The sequence below is a fragment of the Artemia sp. Qi Xiang Cuo genome, chromosome 3 (genome assembly GCF_049724085.1).
Source record: "Artemia sp. Qi Xiang Cuo chromosome 3, ASM4972408v1, whole genome shotgun sequence".
NCBI lineage: Eukaryota > Metazoa > Arthropoda > Branchiopoda > Anostraca > Artemiidae > Artemia > Artemia sp. Qi Xiang Cuo.
In genome coordinates, this window is record NC_142796.1 from 21,634,821 (window position 1) to 21,653,340 (window position 18,520).

Genomic DNA, 18,520 nt, shown 5'->3' on the forward strand with positions numbered 1-18,520 from the left:
TATTTTTTGGGAAGCTGTTGAGACCCGATGAACCGATAACCCGATGAAGAGACCATTTTTTTTGGTCTCTTTTTTTGGAAATGGGCCAAAATGTTGGCCCATTTTTTCTGCCTGGGCCATCTTCATTTTTATTTTATTTTCAATTTTCAATTTTATATTACTGATAAAATAAAATCCGTTTAATGAATAAACTTTCAGATATTAAAGCGAGAAACCAAATCTTAATGATGCTTCCATGCTCAAAGTGGTTTGTACTTACTTTATTCTCGTTCTAGCTTTAATTATTTTGTGTTTTACAGTGATAACTTACATTTTGCACATTTTTATTTAGTTTGAATTTCCGTGGAAAATTGCACCAATGAGAAATTACAGCTTAAGATTTAGAGACGGCTCAGGAGTGAGCTTAATTGTCGATGATAACAGATAAACCCCAACTCCAGTTTAAAAAAAGTAGTATATTCTCTGTGGGTGATATTACCATCGACAAAAATACTAGGCTAAGTAGTATTTTTACTTATTACTTATTTAATCATTTCTTTTGCACTAAAACGTCATTTGTTTCCTTGAAGATTGTATTACTGGCTAGAGCGAATTTTCCTTTTGTCATAAAGAATGAATTTGTCTTTGTTTAATAAAACTTGTAGAAGTATTATGTGAGAAAATAAAACCTGGCATAAGAATAGCTCCCAGAATATATATATATATATAATATATATATATATAAATATATATATATATATATATATATATATATATATATATATATATATATATATATATATATATATATATATATATATATATATATATATATATATATATATATATATATATATATATATATATATATATATATATATATATATATATATATAAAACAAACATATAGTAACTTGTCTTGTCCTTTTTTAGGATTACCGGCAAATTTGTTGATAACCTGCATTAGATCCCTGGTCGTTCTTCATTCAAAGGAATAAGACTGACTTTCATCGAAGGATTTCCTTTTGTGAAACACAACCATGAGGACAAAAAAAAATTCAGCGAGTTACTGGCTAAAAGTTTTCCTTGTTAGAATTTATTTTTTCGTCAATCGGTATGACCTTAGAACTTGTTTACTCATGTCGAATGGACTATCGACTCATTCAGACGTTAGTTGCCTAATTACTGTGACAGGTGGCATATCATTAAGCAATTGACAGCGCCTTAAAGTTTATTTTTCAGAAAAATTACAAAATAATCAGACCTCATTAAACTTGCTTAGAACTAAAACTTTAGTTTACCCTTACAGTAAAATTAAGAGGAAGGCTTAAAATGTCACTTAACTTTCTATTGGTTCTAATTTTAAACTCTAGATCCTCTCTTCCCCATCAACTTACTACGACTCGTCTGATAGTTGGAACTTTCGTCTAGCCATTAAAAGACACCTAAAACAGCATAAAGGAAACTCATTTCCAGCCATTCTCATCTTTGCTCTCTATAGAATATCCTTCCAAAGCTCTAGAAGGGATTTGTTTGCTTGTTCAATAGAAAGTTGAGTCGAATGGCTGAGCTAGATATGTCTCCTATTTAAGAGGTGCTCATTGCAAAACTAAAGTCCCGACTTATAACTGAAAATTTGGAAAGAAAAAACACACGAAAAGAATCTATTTTATTGCCCTCAACCCGTAGTACATGTACCCCTGGGTGTACGCGATAAGCAAGTCGGGTGTGTTAATTCGCTCTGTTAATTCGGGCATCCCAATATTTTCTAATAGATGCATAATTTGTTATACATTTTTTTTCCTCTTCTTGCGAACTTAACAACAAAGGTATGTCTGAAACCAAGCTTTAATTCTTCTTCTTTTTTACCTATGTGAAGTTGCCAGATTCGCATCACATTTTAAAAATGCACAACTGAAACACAAGAGGTATGGACACATTAGTACCCACCTCTGATAACTCTATCAGAAACTGCTTCTTGTACTATATGTTGTTTTCGCAAAAACATGTACAGTTGTGCATTTTGTAGCGCAGTTATATACAGCGACAACAAACGGTGGTAAAAATTTTCTTAGTTCTTTTTTAGTCTTAAATAAAATAAACTGATTTCGAACCGGAATTACTGACTTTGCTTACGCCAGTTACGTATTTTGTGGTGCAGTTACAAACAGTGATAAAACGGTTGTGAATAAAGCTGTTTAGTTCTTTATCAGTGTTAAATAAAATAAACTAATTTCTATTGCACACTTCACAGACAAGGATTCCTGACTGCTTACACTACATTTGGTCAAGTAAGTAATAATAATTTTCAAGAAATACGGTCAACTTAAAAAAAAAGAAAATCACGATTCCAGCATTGTTTTACGACAAAAATACCGTGATTTCTATATTCTCTGGGAGCTATGGGGGTTCTTATAAATGAACAGAATTTTAATTTGAATAATGTCCAGTTAAAGAGCGTAAATATCACCTAATCACTTTTCATAGATTTTCTCTCCATTGGCCTAAACTCAACACCAATAATCGTTTACAAGTAAACGAAAATGTAAGAAAAACTCAACATTGGTAACGCTAAAGTTCTCCTTCAACCTGACTCCAGCGATTTTTATATTATAAAGTAATTGTCAAGATTCTCCCGTTCATATACCGAAAAAATTACTTTTTTTTAGCCAAATGGGAAATCAAAAAGGGCCAAAACCAATAAGAGAGTCACGCATACTCCTGCCATTTACCCGTGCCCCAGCCATTTAAACATTTGCCCCTCAATTACTTGGACTATCTGTCTTGGCTTTTCTCTGTCTACAATTAGCCATGTCTTGATGCAACCTATGGCAAAATACTTGATAGCTTCAATTCAATTCCTTTATTGATAATGAGGGTTGGCCCTTACAGGATTGCCCATCAAGTAGCACACTGGAAGATACTTCTGGTGACCAGCACCGTGTTGTCTAATAGCCATCCTCTAGATACTTCAATCTAAATTGGTCAATCCTATTTCTAAAGCTCAATCCTATTTCTAAAGCTCAAAGTGATTGTCAAGACCCCCCCCCTCGACAAGAAAACAAAATAATAGCAAACTCCAGAATATCGTCTTTGAACTTTTTCATAAGGACTTTCGATCGTAAAAAAAAGAAGCAATTGTTTTGGCTAGCAGCTCATCAGCGCCATTATTATCGCTGCAAAACTTATACATAAAAGCAATAAATACACAAACAATAAATAAATGAAGGATCTAAAAAACATCGTTTGGGGCATTGACTGTCAATCCTGACTAGTTAAACAGTTTTCGAATTCAGGATGATCTCCCAGAGCAACATCAACTTACTACGACCGGCTTGAAATGGCTGAACTTTCCTCTAGCAATGAAAAGAACAGTTGAAATAGTTCAAAGTAAACTCGGTTCCGTCACTTTGTACTTTCTTCTGCCGGGAATAACCAGTCAAAGTTCTGGGAACGGCGGAGCTAGATATCATTGTTATGTGTTATAAGAAAAGCAAATTTCAACATCTATTTATTTCCGTGTTTATTTTAACATCCAACATCATTTCCGAGTCTTTCTAAATTTAATACAGTTTTGAATAGTCGTCATTGATATCTCTAATGCTGACGGCAGATCAGTTTCTGCCATTTCACTACTGTAGTGGAGATAAATCATAGACGTGCCCGTATTTTCATTATGGTAACTTGCCGGAAAACAAGAGATAGGTACAAGTCAATGATATCAGCTCGATATCATTCTCCTATTTGAGATGTATTTGCAAGAAAAAAAAATTTTAACATCTTATTTTATTTCTTAGTATTTCATATTCGAGTCATTCTAGATTTGGAACTTAGTAGTTTCTGCAATGACTTAGTAGTTTCTGCAGTGAGCTACAGAATTCGTCACGTTTGATGATCAGATTAATAATAATCAATTAAGATCGGACTCGGGCTATAGACACCACAGTTTCAAACAGCTCGTGGTAACGAACTGCAAGTAAGGAGGAGTCGCTTCAATAGTACCCTATTAAACCGAATTTTGATAACAATCGATACATCAAGAGAATTGTTCTTTTTTATACTGATTCCAAATATATAAAATTCAGTAAGTTTAATGTTACCTATCAAAAGCTACGAGCCTGAGAAAATTTGCCCAATTTTCTAAAAAGGGGGAAGCACCCTTAAAAGATCAAGCGATCTTAATGAAAATCAAACCATCAGAGACTGCTCAAACTCAAGGGCCGTTGACTCTGAATGAGAAGTGTTTTTAAAGAAATTTAAGACTTTAGCACAAAGAACGAAGTTTGAGGAAGAGAGAGATCCTTCTATACGGAATAGTTTCATTTAATTTAAACTTTTAATGCTACTCCTTACTTTCAGTTGAAAAAACTTGTTTTTTTTATTATTTAATAGTTTAAAAAAACAACTTTTTAACCAGCTTTGGGATGTCACAAGTAATACCTGGAAACTACTGATGACGCTACTTATAAGAGGCTGATGACCCTACCAACTATTTGGGCTCAATGAACCTTGTTACGTGACCTCTGTATACAATAACCCTTCTTACTCGTCTGATAGCTCTAACTTTTGTCTAGTCAGGAATGGAACATTTGATCAATTCAAAGCGAAACTAAGATCCCGCCAGTTTCCCTAGAATATCCTCTCAAAGTTCACTGAACTGCTTTGATCGCTTGTTCAATGACAAATTTAATATCACTCTCTTATTTCAAAGGCATTAACAGAAAAGGGTTTGTTTCACAAATAGGTATTCCATGTTCATTTCCAAGTATTCCAAAAGTTTGAAGCGTCTTTAAATAGTCGTCGTTAATACAAGGCGTGTTTTTTAATTAAGGTCTGTTTGACCATAATTACACAACGAATGATTATTTAAAAGAAAGTAAATTTATTTTCAAAAAGTACATACTTTGCTCTATTTAACAGCATAGTTGCCAAGTTTGTTGTAACACTTATCATACCTCTCAACTAATTTTAAAGTAACCTCTGTATAAGAACTTGCCGCCTGCTCCGCTAACCAGGAATTCAATTCCGTTTTTATGTCGTCATCATCATTGCAACGGTTGCTACTGTTGTGTTGCTTGTGGTGGAGAAACGGACGGTAATCACTCGGCGCAAGATCAGGACTGCATTGTGGGTGATCTAAAACTTCCCAGCCAAAACTGTCGAACAAATTACGGCTCTGACCAGCTGTGTAAGGTCTTGCATTGTCATGAAGAAGGACAATTTCCTTTGTGAGCATGCCAAGTTTATTTTGTTTATTTTTTATCGCTCTGCGGAGCTTTTTGAGGGTTAGGCAGTATGCTTCTGCATTGATAGTGGTTCCTTCGTTGCTTGAAGTCGACCAAAAAACACCATGCCTATTCCCAAACACCGACGCCATGATTTTGCGCTGGGAGAGAGGAAATTCGTCCTTCAAATTTTCAGGGGAGTGTGTGTGTTTCCATTCCACGTTCTGTTGCCTCGATTTGGGCGTGACACAAAATTTTGAGCAACAAAGGGGATACTATAAATAAACATATACTGAAACCTAGCACTATAAATCCGACAAACATAGATTTGTTTGCAGGACTTGCACAGCTTGGTTTCAGTATATAAATTTTACAGGGATTCAGCAGGATGTAAACATGTGTATTTTTAAGCAGGGCTTCCTGATTATTCCAGAGACCCAGAGAGCAGGGGTGATGACTCCTCTTCACGCGGGCGGATACGCCTATTAAACTACTAAATTCTTTGAAATAATCGACAAATTCTGTGTTGCGAACGCCATAGAATAAAAATGTTCCAAAACACAACCAGTCTACACACTAAGACCGTTATAGGATGCATCTTGCTAAGAACCAAGGACAATGTAGGAGAAGTAATATGATCTAATTTCAGCCGGTCAAATAAACCAGCCTGCTAGGCAAATAAAGGTAGAATAGATCAATGAAGTCACGCAGAACACATCCAACCCTTAAAAGTAGTTGAACAAATTCAACTAGCAGCATTACCACACCCTGACACTGTCTTTGGCTGCACACAAAACGTGTTCAACATTTCTCTAAACAGAAATATGGACACTTTACTAAGCAGAAATACGACGCGAAAAAAAATCACTTCCTTTGAAAAGTTTAATTCCTATAGTTGAGTATGAAGTATAATTACAAATTTGTATACACAATTTGGTGCAAACCAGTAATGAAGAAAAAAAGAACAAGGGGAGGGTCCCTGAAGAAAGGTCCGAAGAAACTCATCGAGGTAGATCAGAAGAATTTGGACCTAGATTGAACTTTTTTTTAGACACCACCTCCTCTAAACATCCTTTGTTGTTGTCTCTTAAACTTTGAGCTCCTCAAAATTGAGTACCCCATCCTCCAAATGTTTTCAAAATGTCCTTTGTTGTCACCTCTTCTCATTTAAGCTCCTCAAAATCAAACACCCCATCCTCTAAACGTTCTCAAAATATCCTTTGTTGTATCCTCTTCAACTTTAAGCTCCTGAAAATTGAACACCCCCTCCTATAAATGTTCTCAAAACATCCTTTGTTATCGGTTCTTAAACTTTAATCTCCTCAAAATGGAACAGATCCTCCTTTAAATGTTCTCATGTCCTTTGTTGTCACATCTTCAACTTTAAGCTCGTCAAACTCAACAACCCCTCCTCTGAATGTTTTCAAAATATCTTTTGTTGTCGCCCAGACCATAGGATCAGTAGGCTCACGCATAGGCTCAGCAGGCCCGGGCCTAAGGGCAAAAAAAAAAAAAAAAAAAAAAAAAAAAAAAAAAACACACTGAGCGATTTTTTTCTTAACAAAAACTGAATTGATATGATTTATCGTCAAACTGCAGGTGCACTTTGCTGCTGCGCTGCCTATTCACAGAAAAGTTATTTTAAAACAAAACAGGAATTCTGTAGCCGCTTATAAACTGTCAGATGTCTCCCATGAATGGCAGCTGAGTGGTTGGTATCATCTCTCTCTTTCATTGCTTTTGGCTTATCACTCATCAGTTGCCTTCTGTTCAGGGCTCCCCAAATTTTCGGGGATTTCCCGTAAATCTGTGTCTCCCCAAAAAAATTGTCAGGGCTTAGAGGGGCCAAAATGCTTGGGCCTAGGGGTGCCAAAGATTTGAATCCGGCCCTGTTGTCACCTCTTCAACTTTAAGCTCATAAATAGTGAACACCTCTCCTCTAAATGTTCTCAAATAGCCCTTGTTGTTGCCTCTTGAACTTAAAACTCCTAAAAATTGAACTCCCCCTCCTCTAAATATCCTCAAATTTTGTTGTCACCTCTTCAACCTAAAGCTCCTAAAAATTGAACACTCCCTCCTCTAAATGTCCTCAAATAGCCTTTGTTGTCGCCTCTTCAACTTTAAGCTAAAAAAAATTGAACACTCCCTCTTCTAAATGTCCTCAAATAGCCTTTGATATCGCCTCTTCAACTTAAAGCTCCTAAAAATTGAACAATACCACCTCTAAGTGTCCTCAAATAGCCTTTGCTGTCGCCTCTTCAACTTTAAGCTCCAAAAAATTGAACATCCCTCCTCCTCTAAATGTTCTCAAATAGCCTTTGTTGTCCCCTCTTCAACTTAAAGCTCCTAAAAATTGAACACTCCCTCTTCTAAATGTCCTCAAATATCCTTTGATATCGCCTCTTCAACTCAAAGCTCCTAAAAATTGAACAATACCACCTCTAAGTGTCCTCAAATAGCCTTTGCTGTCGCCTCTTCAACTTTAAGCTCCAAAAAATTGAACATCCCTCCTCCTCTAAATGTTCTCAAATAGCCTTTGTTGTCCCCTCTTCAACTTAAAGCTCCTAAAAATTGAACACACCCTCTTCCAAATGTCCTCAAATTGCCTTTGTTGGCGCCTCTTCAACTTAAAGCTCCTAAAAATTAATTACTATCTCCTCTAAATGTTCTCAAATAGCCTTTGTTGTCCCCTCTTCAATCTAAAGCTCCTAAAAATTGAACACCCCCTCCTCTAAATGTCCTCAAATAGCCTTTGTTGTCGCCTCTTCAACTTTAAGCTAAAAAAAAATTGAAAACTCCCTCTTCTAAATGTCCTCAAATAGCCTTTGATATCGCCTCTTCAACTTTAAGCTCCAAGAAATTGAACATCCCCCCTCCTCTAAATGTCCTCAAATAGCCTTTGTTGTCCCCTCTTCAACTTAAAGCTCCTAAAAATTGAACACTCCCTCTTCCAAATGTCCTCAAATTGCCTTTGTTGGCGCCTCTTCAACTTAAAGCTCCTAAAAATTAATTACTATCTCCTCTAAATGTTCTCAAATAGCCTTTGTTGTCCCCTCTTCAACTTAAAGCTCCAAAAAATTGAACACTCCCTCCTCTAAATGTTCTCAAACAGACTTAGTTGTCGCCTCTTCAACTGTAAGCGGTGGGCACATATACATGTATATATATATATATATATATATATATATATATATATATATATATATATATATATATATATATATATATATATATATATATATTAATAATAATAATAATAATAAACCCCGATTGGTTCCAAAGAGTTGAGTATGATGTACAGCAACTGTGATTGGATATGCTTAGTTGCACAGAGCTAATACCTACAAAGTTTGAACTTCCACAATCCAAATCTCAATACCTTTATAATTTTTTCACAATTTTTACATTTTCTGACAATTCACCAACTTTTTGACTTCACTCCTAATATTATCCCCCGCAAAATGAGTCACTATGCACGTATCTGAGTATGAAGCAACGATGTTTCTGAAAATATTTATCTAAGCAAAGCTAGCATTTATCTAAGCAAAGCCCAGCAAAGCTAGTAGCTATCAAAATCAAATAATCGACGACGGAACAAATTTTGCTACAGCCTAATAAATAGACAAAGGGATATCCAATAACCTTGACCAAGTAGAACATATATTAGCGGAAAGCGCTCAGGAGATTTAAATTTTTTTGTTCTTCGTCCTTATTAAACTCCAGATAACTTATCCCAAGTCTTACGAAATTTCATCTTATAGGGCTGGAATACCTTTTTTATGAGCGTTTCCAGGACTCAAATTTTGATGATGATCCACTAGAAATATCGATATTAGTTTTCGTATACGAAATTCAATTTGACTTTGATGCTAGCCGTATACTACTACATCTTTCAATTTAAAATATGTCATTTAAGAAATGATCAATTTCAAGTTCGGTCTCGCTCAGCTCGTGAAAATATTAGAAAGGGATTTCAGATGTATTTTTTAATCTATTAAATGAAGAAACCAAGTTTTTCGTTTGCAAATAAAAAGCAATCAAAGCTTAAACCAATCCAAAATTACTATACACTAGAAAGGGACTGGCAATATTATCAGCCATCCACTAATTGGGCTAGGATATCGTTATACCTTTACTTTGAAAACAGATGAAAAAAACATGTAAAATACACAGTTTAATCAATCAGTAGACTCCGTTCCACATTTTACTTTTTGCGTTTTAATTAAAAGCTAAACTATATCTCAGACTACTTAGTGCGAGTTTTAGGATTTGAGGATTGAACCCGTACGACGTATAGCAATGTTTGCTCACTGTAAATTTTAATCGCTCTTCAATTGCAAACACGAACATCAGATTTTATTATTCAATTTTTGTGCATTATTTTTCAAAGCGTTCAAAAGACATGTATTCATATGCTGAAACAAATCCACTATTCTTTTTAAGACACTCATTTTAAATGACAAATAATTCACCAGTTTTTAACCCTCCTCCCTCTCAAAACACAATTCTGCGTAGATACATATCGGTATAACATATATATATATATATATATATATATATATATATATATATGTATATATATATATACCATGCCATAATTACACTTCTATTTTAAGTCTTGCTGAAAAATAAAATTCATAATTTTATTGTCAAAAATAAATAATATTATTTTATGAAAAAGCATTTCAGGTTTCAACTGCTTCTTGGGGTTATAAATATCTAGAAAATGATAATATCCGCGCTAAAAAAGTGTCAATATAGCAAATATTTTTATTTCGTAAAGCAAAGCGAGCAATTCAAAACTCCGCACTATTTTTTCAATAACTGTTTCTTGAGATAGTATCATACCCTCGAATTAAAATGCTCGTTTCATTCAACTGAAAAAAAACAACTATCTAATCTTGCTTTATATAGTCGGTAAATCTCCATAACACCACAGAAATCATTAATCTGAAAAACGAAGACGCGATGCTCAGTTAGTTTTCGGATGTTCAGAAGAGAGCATATGTTTTTTTCTTTATTAACTCGTTTTAATGCCTAAAGACTAAAGGCAAGCGACTTATCAAAAGAAAAAAAGAGACAAAAGTGTGTTTTCGTTTGAATCTCACAGGATAATTAGGAGATTATACCACAAGTAGTCAAAATAGTAGAAATTTAGCGTGCGTTAGGTAGTTATTGCATGATCACTTTTGAAATTACACCATTTTCGAAGAATAATCATTATGTTCGGTTCTAAAATTTGAAAATCATTATAAGGAACTTGCAAAACTTCTATAGTTTTTCAGTTTAAATAAACCACATGTTAAGGTCGTGTCATAAAACCAACTACAATCTTGCTGCCATCTGTGCAGATGACTACAAGGCCATACCCAGAAGGGGGGTTAGGGGGGGGGGTTTGAACCCCTCCCGAAATGTTTTTTTGACTCGTAGAAACGTACCAAAAATGGACATAAACAAATTTTTTATGCGTTTATTGAGCTTTTTTTTGTGAACCCCCCTCCCCCCCCCGGAAAAATCTTTGAGTAAAATCCCCTCCGAAAAAAAAATCCTGGGTACGGCCTTGGATGACTAAATGTTATAATCATCAAAAACAGCATTTCCACTTTACTGAATAATTTGTATTAAATCCATGTGATCACTGTCAAATAACTACTCTGTTATAGCCCCTCTCGTTGACCGCCTAGAAATCACTAATCTAAATAGCCAATAGGTCAATTTTTCATTCAAATTCTGTTTGTTACAGAAACAAAAGTAAGTTGATTGCTAAAACTGGTTATCATGTTTAATGTAGGGGTCATAGCTACTATTTCACGACATCAACGTCAGTTGGTAACGAATTTGAACCAATTTTTTTTTATGAAAAATACATATTTTAGGCGCGTACTGCGACAAAAGCTACTGACAGCAGGTTTTGATTTTACGGACACAACCAAAGTTTGTTTAAAAAAAAGGTTAATTTCTGTTTTTTCCGGAAATAATATTTATCTATTTCTCCAAAACTATTTTGTCCCCTTCAAAATAATCCGCTTCGGATATAATACATTTGTATCATCATTTTTTACCAATCTTCGAAACGTTTTTGGTGTGCACATTTTGGTTTTGCCGTCCGTTCTTCCCGTGATGCGGTCTTTTTTGGCCAAGGTTCTTCTTGTTGCTTCCATTTCAATGGCTGAGCTTTGATTTCGACGTCAGATTAATGAGCCATCACCAGTTATGGCCCTATTGAGCAGATCTGGACCGTCACTGACGCCACTCAACAGACCAAGAGCGATACTCACGCGACGGTGCTTTAGATCACAATTGAGAACTTTCTGAACAAACTTGGCTGCCACATGAAACATGCCAAAAATATCCGAAAAAATTGTATGGCACGATGCAACTGATATCCCTGTATCCTCAGCAACTTCTCTAATGGTGGCTCGACAACTACCCCAATGTTTTCATTAGTTGTTTATATGCAGGGGACTTCAGATTGGGCGTCGTCAGTAAGTAATTCTAGACCTCCTGGGAAGAGCTTGCACCATTCATAAGCCCTCTGCTGACTCAAGGTAGACCCGCCAAATACCACTGTTAACATTTTAAATACACTGAGTACTTAATTTTATTCTTCACACAAAATCCAAACTGAACCAAGTAAAACTGAAAAAAAGGATGAGAGTGTCAACCCATGTTGGGAAACATAGCACTAACATTACAAAAACAAAATTGACAATCGAAGATGCGTAGTCACTAAAATTAGAAAATTCCCCTTTTTATGCGAACATACTTTCCAATCAAAAATACCCCTTCTCAAGTTCATATCGTCTTTAGATGTATGTGGTCTCCGATGAGAGTCAAAGGTAAACAGATGGATCACATAACCAAACTGGTTTAGAGGAAAAATCAGCACCGATCTTCAGAATCGGTGGTCCTTTAAAACAGTTTTCTGTTAAAAGATGTAAGATCTTGGCACATTGAAAAGATAAAAAAGGGCCTTTAATATCATGTGGCCAAACAATCTCAGTTGAATAAGTTTTGGTCTCTCAACAGAATTGAGATTACAATCTAATCCCAGGACCTGGTGCTTGAAAGCTAAAACAAACCTATTTTAGGGATCAATATCATTGAGCAAATAAATGTTGACAGAGAGGGGAAACAGAACAAATCAGTTCCCCCCTTAGAAGGACAAAGGTTTCCAACTGGAAGACAATCAAATGAATAACACGGCAATGCAATTAGACTCCACTCAAATGAAAATTAAACAATGGCAACAATGCTTTTTAACCAGAGCTAGTGACGCTAACAAATTAATACCAAAGCTCTCGAGAAAAAAAAAATAACAATGAAGGAATTTAAGCAATATGACGGCATCAGGAACTGAAAAATCTGTGGGAGATCTGACGATAGATATCGACCAGCAAGAGATCACAAGGGGTTATGAATGTCAAACGATGGTGAACACTGCTAAAACAAGCCGGAAACATAACCCATCTATTTTATGGTAATATGACACCTGCGTTTTAGCTGAATTATCCAGTGTCAATGATTTCACAGAGTTTTCTCAAAATGAACGAGGAAAAATCTTCTAATTCTAACTGGAATTTATAGCTTATCTTATTCTTCCTCATATGCATATGAAAAGTGAACAGTACAGCCAGGTCCTGCCTGGCTTTATCAGTCGTTCAAGGTTATATACGAGTAAATATATATATATATATTTAATCGTATATATATATATATATATATATATATATATATATATATATATATATATATATATATATATATATATATATATATATATATATATATATATATTTTAGAGGTAATTATTCGGCAAAAGAAACTTATCTATCAAAAAATGAAATGACATCATTTTTATAGAATCCTATAAAGGGCTTATCCCAGATTTGACTCTCAATTACTCGGACTATCTGTCTTAGCTTTTTAAAAACTTTGGGTAAAAACATTGAGTTTCAACATCAAAACAGTGGACAGATTCTGAACTTTATACAGTCACAAATATATTCCCTAGAATGAGGTCTAAAACCAAGAATTGAAAAAAAAAATTTTTTGCCGTCAAATCCTAACCATTTTTAGAGCTCAATTTAACTAAGTCACGTTCTAAATTCTCATAAGTGAATATAAGTAGTAGTTTTAGCGTTAGAGACCATAAATCTCATAGTAGCAAAGACATAATAAAAGATTTTGTAGCCTAGACCCGTCACCAGTAAACTGGGTTGTTATAAGACTAATCTTTTGGTTGTTTTAAAATTATGGTTAGAGGGCAGTATCTCATTTTCGTCAGTGCTGCCACACTGAAGTGCCCCTCTACGTCAGGTCTGATTTCCTATTTTTGTTTAGGGTGCTATGGTTACTCATAGCCTATGCTAGCCGTAATTAGTTTTATGCAATTCAGACACAAGAATATAGTCGCAGATAACAAAGGTTAGTATCGAAACGCCATGGGGAAGTGCCAGGACAACTCGCACTCGGTAACCCTGTGAGGTCTAAGATAATAGGAGATGAGTTATGTTATTTTATTACTGATTGGCTGTTTTTCTACCCAACCATTTATATAGAATTGAATATCAAGAATTATGTTAATTTCGATAATACAAATACACAACACAATAAATACAAATATTTACATTCTACTGATTTCCAAGTAAAACAACACCTTCAAAGGAAACTGGCATATTCTTAAGCTGTTTAGTGTCATATTTTTTGCTAATTTTTTATTGATTTTTTCCCGTGTTTCTTTTTTTAATAAATAAAGAAGTTCTGTTTTTTAATGCATATAACAACATTTTACAGAAGTGAATTTAACTTGAAAGAAAGAGCTTAAGCACTGCAACTATCTCGATAAAATACATTGCAACAAACTTAAAATATAGTTATTAAAAATTTCAGCTAAAAAATTAGAGAAAATCGATTCAGTTCTAGTGTTTATCCAGTTTTTCTAGCTTTTAAATTCAAATTTTTCTTGTTTCGGTTTAAAAGGCTACATATTCAAAATTTTGATCCGCACTAAAAACGAATTTACACATCACGAGATGATAGTCGAAACGAAATGGCGCACCTGACATTTCCCTAAATCTACAGTAGAGGGGAAATACATTTTAAAGCCTTTCACATTAAAATTAGGATTTAAACAAAAAAAAAAAATCATTTTAAAAGAGCTCTATTTGAAAATATTTAAAATTCTATAAATATTTAAAAGTGCACTGTTTTTCTGAATAATCTAGCTTCAATTTGGCGCACTGCATTAAATTGTGATAGACGTTCTTCGAGAAAGTGGCTGTAAAACAACTTTTCCCCCAATTATCACAGGTCTTTCCCACCTTCTAGGAAGCAATCCTAGTACTCCTAGATCATACTCCTCCCAGGAGTGTACTTGTAAAAATTCAGCTGCGAGATAAATAATCACTAAAGGAGCGTTCCATACTTTTTTATACGCCGTTTTATTGTTGGAATAGAGATATATCCGTTCATGCTACCTTTGATGATACTACTTTCATGATCAGTCATTATCCTAGCCTTTAGGGGATTTGAGGGGGCAATAGCCTGGCTCTTATTTATGGTAAATGAGGTTTCTTTTAAGAGGGATTTGACTATCAATTTTAATTATTTTTCATTTCAGATTTCCTGCCTTCAATCCTTGTCATTTACACTCATTTTAAATTTAACTTACTATAAGGCTTTATTTTTGCTCGTTTTAGATTTTAATGTTCCTATTCACTTTTCTTATAATTTTTTTTTTTAATTTATTACTTTAGAAGTCCACTAGAGCTTATAATTTAGCACCCTTTATTCTACGAAAACGTTTGGTGGCAAAAAAAAAAAAAAAAAAAAAAGGTATTTTTGTGGACAGGAGTCTAGAACTCACCAAAGAATTCTCAGACATATTGAATTTGACAATGTAATTTTCGTTAAAATCATATCCTTTTTTGTGAGGTCTTTTCCCTTTTCTAGAATTATTTTATTTTTCTAATGCAAATAACTTTTGATAATAATTTTGACTTTAATTAGTCACAAAATGGAATAAGCTGAAAATGGAAATTCTTTTGATGTATACATTGCTTCAAAATCTTAGGGCATTATTGCTTACTATTAAGTTATTATTTGTATATCTTTGTTTATTTGTTTACATGACTAACAATTTTGTGACAAGCCTCCGGTTGTAAATTCCACCGAGGGGACAATATACAATGCTCATATAATTGGATTCATTAGCTCCAGATCTATCCATTCACCGAGTCAGAATTATAGTAATACTCAAGACTTTTCCCTTAGAGAATAATCTCTTGCTTACAGAATAGGAAAATTTACCTTTTTTCGCATGTTCCGAGCAACAACACTAACAACAAATATTAATGCAATCTAGTAGATGGATAAAACTAAAATTAGTTTTATTAAAAGTATAAAAGTATTATTAAGAAGCGTCTAAAGAATAAATTTTTATATTAGTAAAAACTGGATAAGCTTTCGAATGATAGCAAAATTGTCAGCTTACATTTAAGTTATAAATATTTACTAATGAATTTACTAATGAACTAAAACTAAATAGCATGCATATATCATATATATATATATATATATATATATATATATATATATATATATATATATATATATATATATATATATATATATATATATATATATATGACGGCACTAGACCCTTAAGGTACAAACCGGCGGTGCTGATCTCAGTTTCGTGGCCCTTCAGACCGGAAGTGCCATGGGGGGCTGGGGGCCAGCCATCCTGTGCTTTCGCACACCCTTCCTGCTTACTTTCCCCAGATTTCTCCAAGTGCCCATTTAGAGCTGGACCGACTCTGGCTACGCTTACAGAGTCACATCACAGGCCCACGTCCCAAACCGTGGGACGGTTTGTGTATATATATATATATATATATATATATATATATATATATATATATATATATATATATATATATATTTATATATATATATATATATTTATATATATATATATATATATATATATATATATATATATATATATATATATATATATATATATATATATATATATATATATATATATATATATATATATATATATATATATATATATATATATAACCAATGGCGATAATTAGTAAGTTTGTGGTTTTGACATGGATTAGGTCAGGTAAAACGAACCAGACAAATTGAAAATGATAGCGATGATTATTAGGCTTTTTATTTTGAAATGGGTAAGATCATCAATGACTACCATACCTTTGAAAATAAAAAACCAGAACTAGATAAATGGTTGGAAGAAAAAGAACTTTTTGTCCCTCCACCTGAGCAATTAAAAGAAACATGGGTTCGACGATATGTCTTTCATAATGACAAAAGACAAGCCGAGGCAAAAGTTAAAGGTCCAAAAAACGCACTTTTACAAAGGCACTACTTCTAATTTAAGGTCCATTTGGACGTCATGGAAGCAAGAAAAAGCTCAAATTGTCTGCGTTTAGAAGACAAGCGGATATATATATATATATATATATATATATATATATATATATATATATATATATATATATATATATATATATATATAAACCATTGAACCATAAAACTCAAATCCGAACCATAAACTTCATAAATTTCAGCCTTTAAACCATAAACCATCTCAGAAGAAGTAAAAACACCTTATAAGAATAAACTGTGAAAAAAGTATCTGCTTAAAACCAAAATTATCAACAACATCCAATGGTCTTGCCATAAATTTATTGTTAATGATTAATTACACCGACTTCCAATAATTCCGCAGTAACTTATATCAAATTCACCCAGTAGAATTTCGCAATTAAGCCGTCAAGAAAAACAAAGCATTCCCGCATAAATTTTAAATTTCTCCCTGAAAACTGACATAAAAATTATCTTTGGAAACTATGGAAAGCAAGACAAAGGCTACCAAAAAAATATTAAGAGATTATCTACAAGTGGAAATTTTTACAGCTTTCATACAATATTATCCTCCTATCCAGGAAAGGACTTTGCCATTTCAAAATTAACGCCAGTTCTGAATTTTATTTTAAAAAAGAGATAACTGCACACAAGGGCGTATCCAAGATTTTTTTTCGGGGGGGGGGGGTCGTTTCGGCGGGGGTTCTACAAAAAAATACAAAGCGCATCAAAAATTTGTTTTTATGTATTTTGCTGCTTTTTTTGCGGGTTGGAAAAAATTTCGGAGGGGGGTTCAACCCCAATTACCCTCTCCCTGGATACGATCTTGACTGCACGTATCCATCATCGGATCAAAAAGCGAATAGGCAAATTAATAATGATTGATAGTGCTATAGCGTGCAAATAATTATATTTACTTATTAATGTACGTATGATTATTTCAAGGAGAAATGTCCTACCAAGCCACGTGAAACTTAAACACAAAGAAGAAATCCAAACTTTCTAAAATTACTGGTTTTAATTTTGTACTTATAAAATTCAGTGTTGCCAATAATGTCGAGCCATCATAAAATATTTACTAATTTTTAATGAAGCGTTAACTTGATGCAAATAATATAATTTTTTAATTTTATTATTTTAACTTAATTTCATTAACAAAATTGACTTTACTTGCTAACTGCTAACTTACTGCTAATTTGCTAACTGAATTTTAATTTATCTGTTTTTTTAACCGTGTCATTTTATTATGTTTTTATTGTTTTAATTTAGCTGTATCAACTATATTTAAATAGTGTATTATCCAACATTGGTTATTTAAAGATTTTAGGCTTTTCTTACATAAAATCATTCGCCAAGATCCACTGAAATGTCTGAATCTTTAGATAAATCAAAGTAACAAATTTCTTTCTTTTTTTCCTTTTTTTTGCATATGCAATATGACAGAAACACACTGTGAGAAATGATGTTAGAGGTAGGCCTACCGATTTAACAAAATATCATAAGTCTCAGAGAAAGATTCTTAATGTTAGTTTCTTTTAACAAAGACTTAGGTTTTTTTTTGTTTTTTTTTAATATTCCTTTCGTAGATATACAAGGGGGAAAAATGTCAGTTTTAGTGAAATGTCTGAAACTTCAGACAAAGCTTAGTAACTAAGATTCTTAATCGACCACTCTCGAAAAAAAGAAAACAGTTCAAGACCACTTATCAGTTAGGGGAGAAAACGCTTAAATGGACCAGTCATGTATCTAAAAAAAGGGGACAAGAAGATCCGAGAAGATTTAACTCCTAGGGAACCAAATGTTGCCAGGCAGAAGAATAGGACAAGCAGGATTATATATCGTCCAATTGTACCAACTACTACTAAATGAATATTTTTTTTTGGTATATGAGGAAGAAGAAGAACTATGAGAGT

General features: G+C 33.5%; 1 protein-coding gene across 1 annotated transcript in view; it reads right to left on the reverse strand.

The window, feature by feature from the left end:
- The window catches only part of LOC148953853 (uncharacterized), a 141,916-nt gene that overhangs the window by 31,091 nt on the left and 92,305 nt on the right, over window positions 1-18,520 (reverse strand). The window lies entirely within an intron of this gene.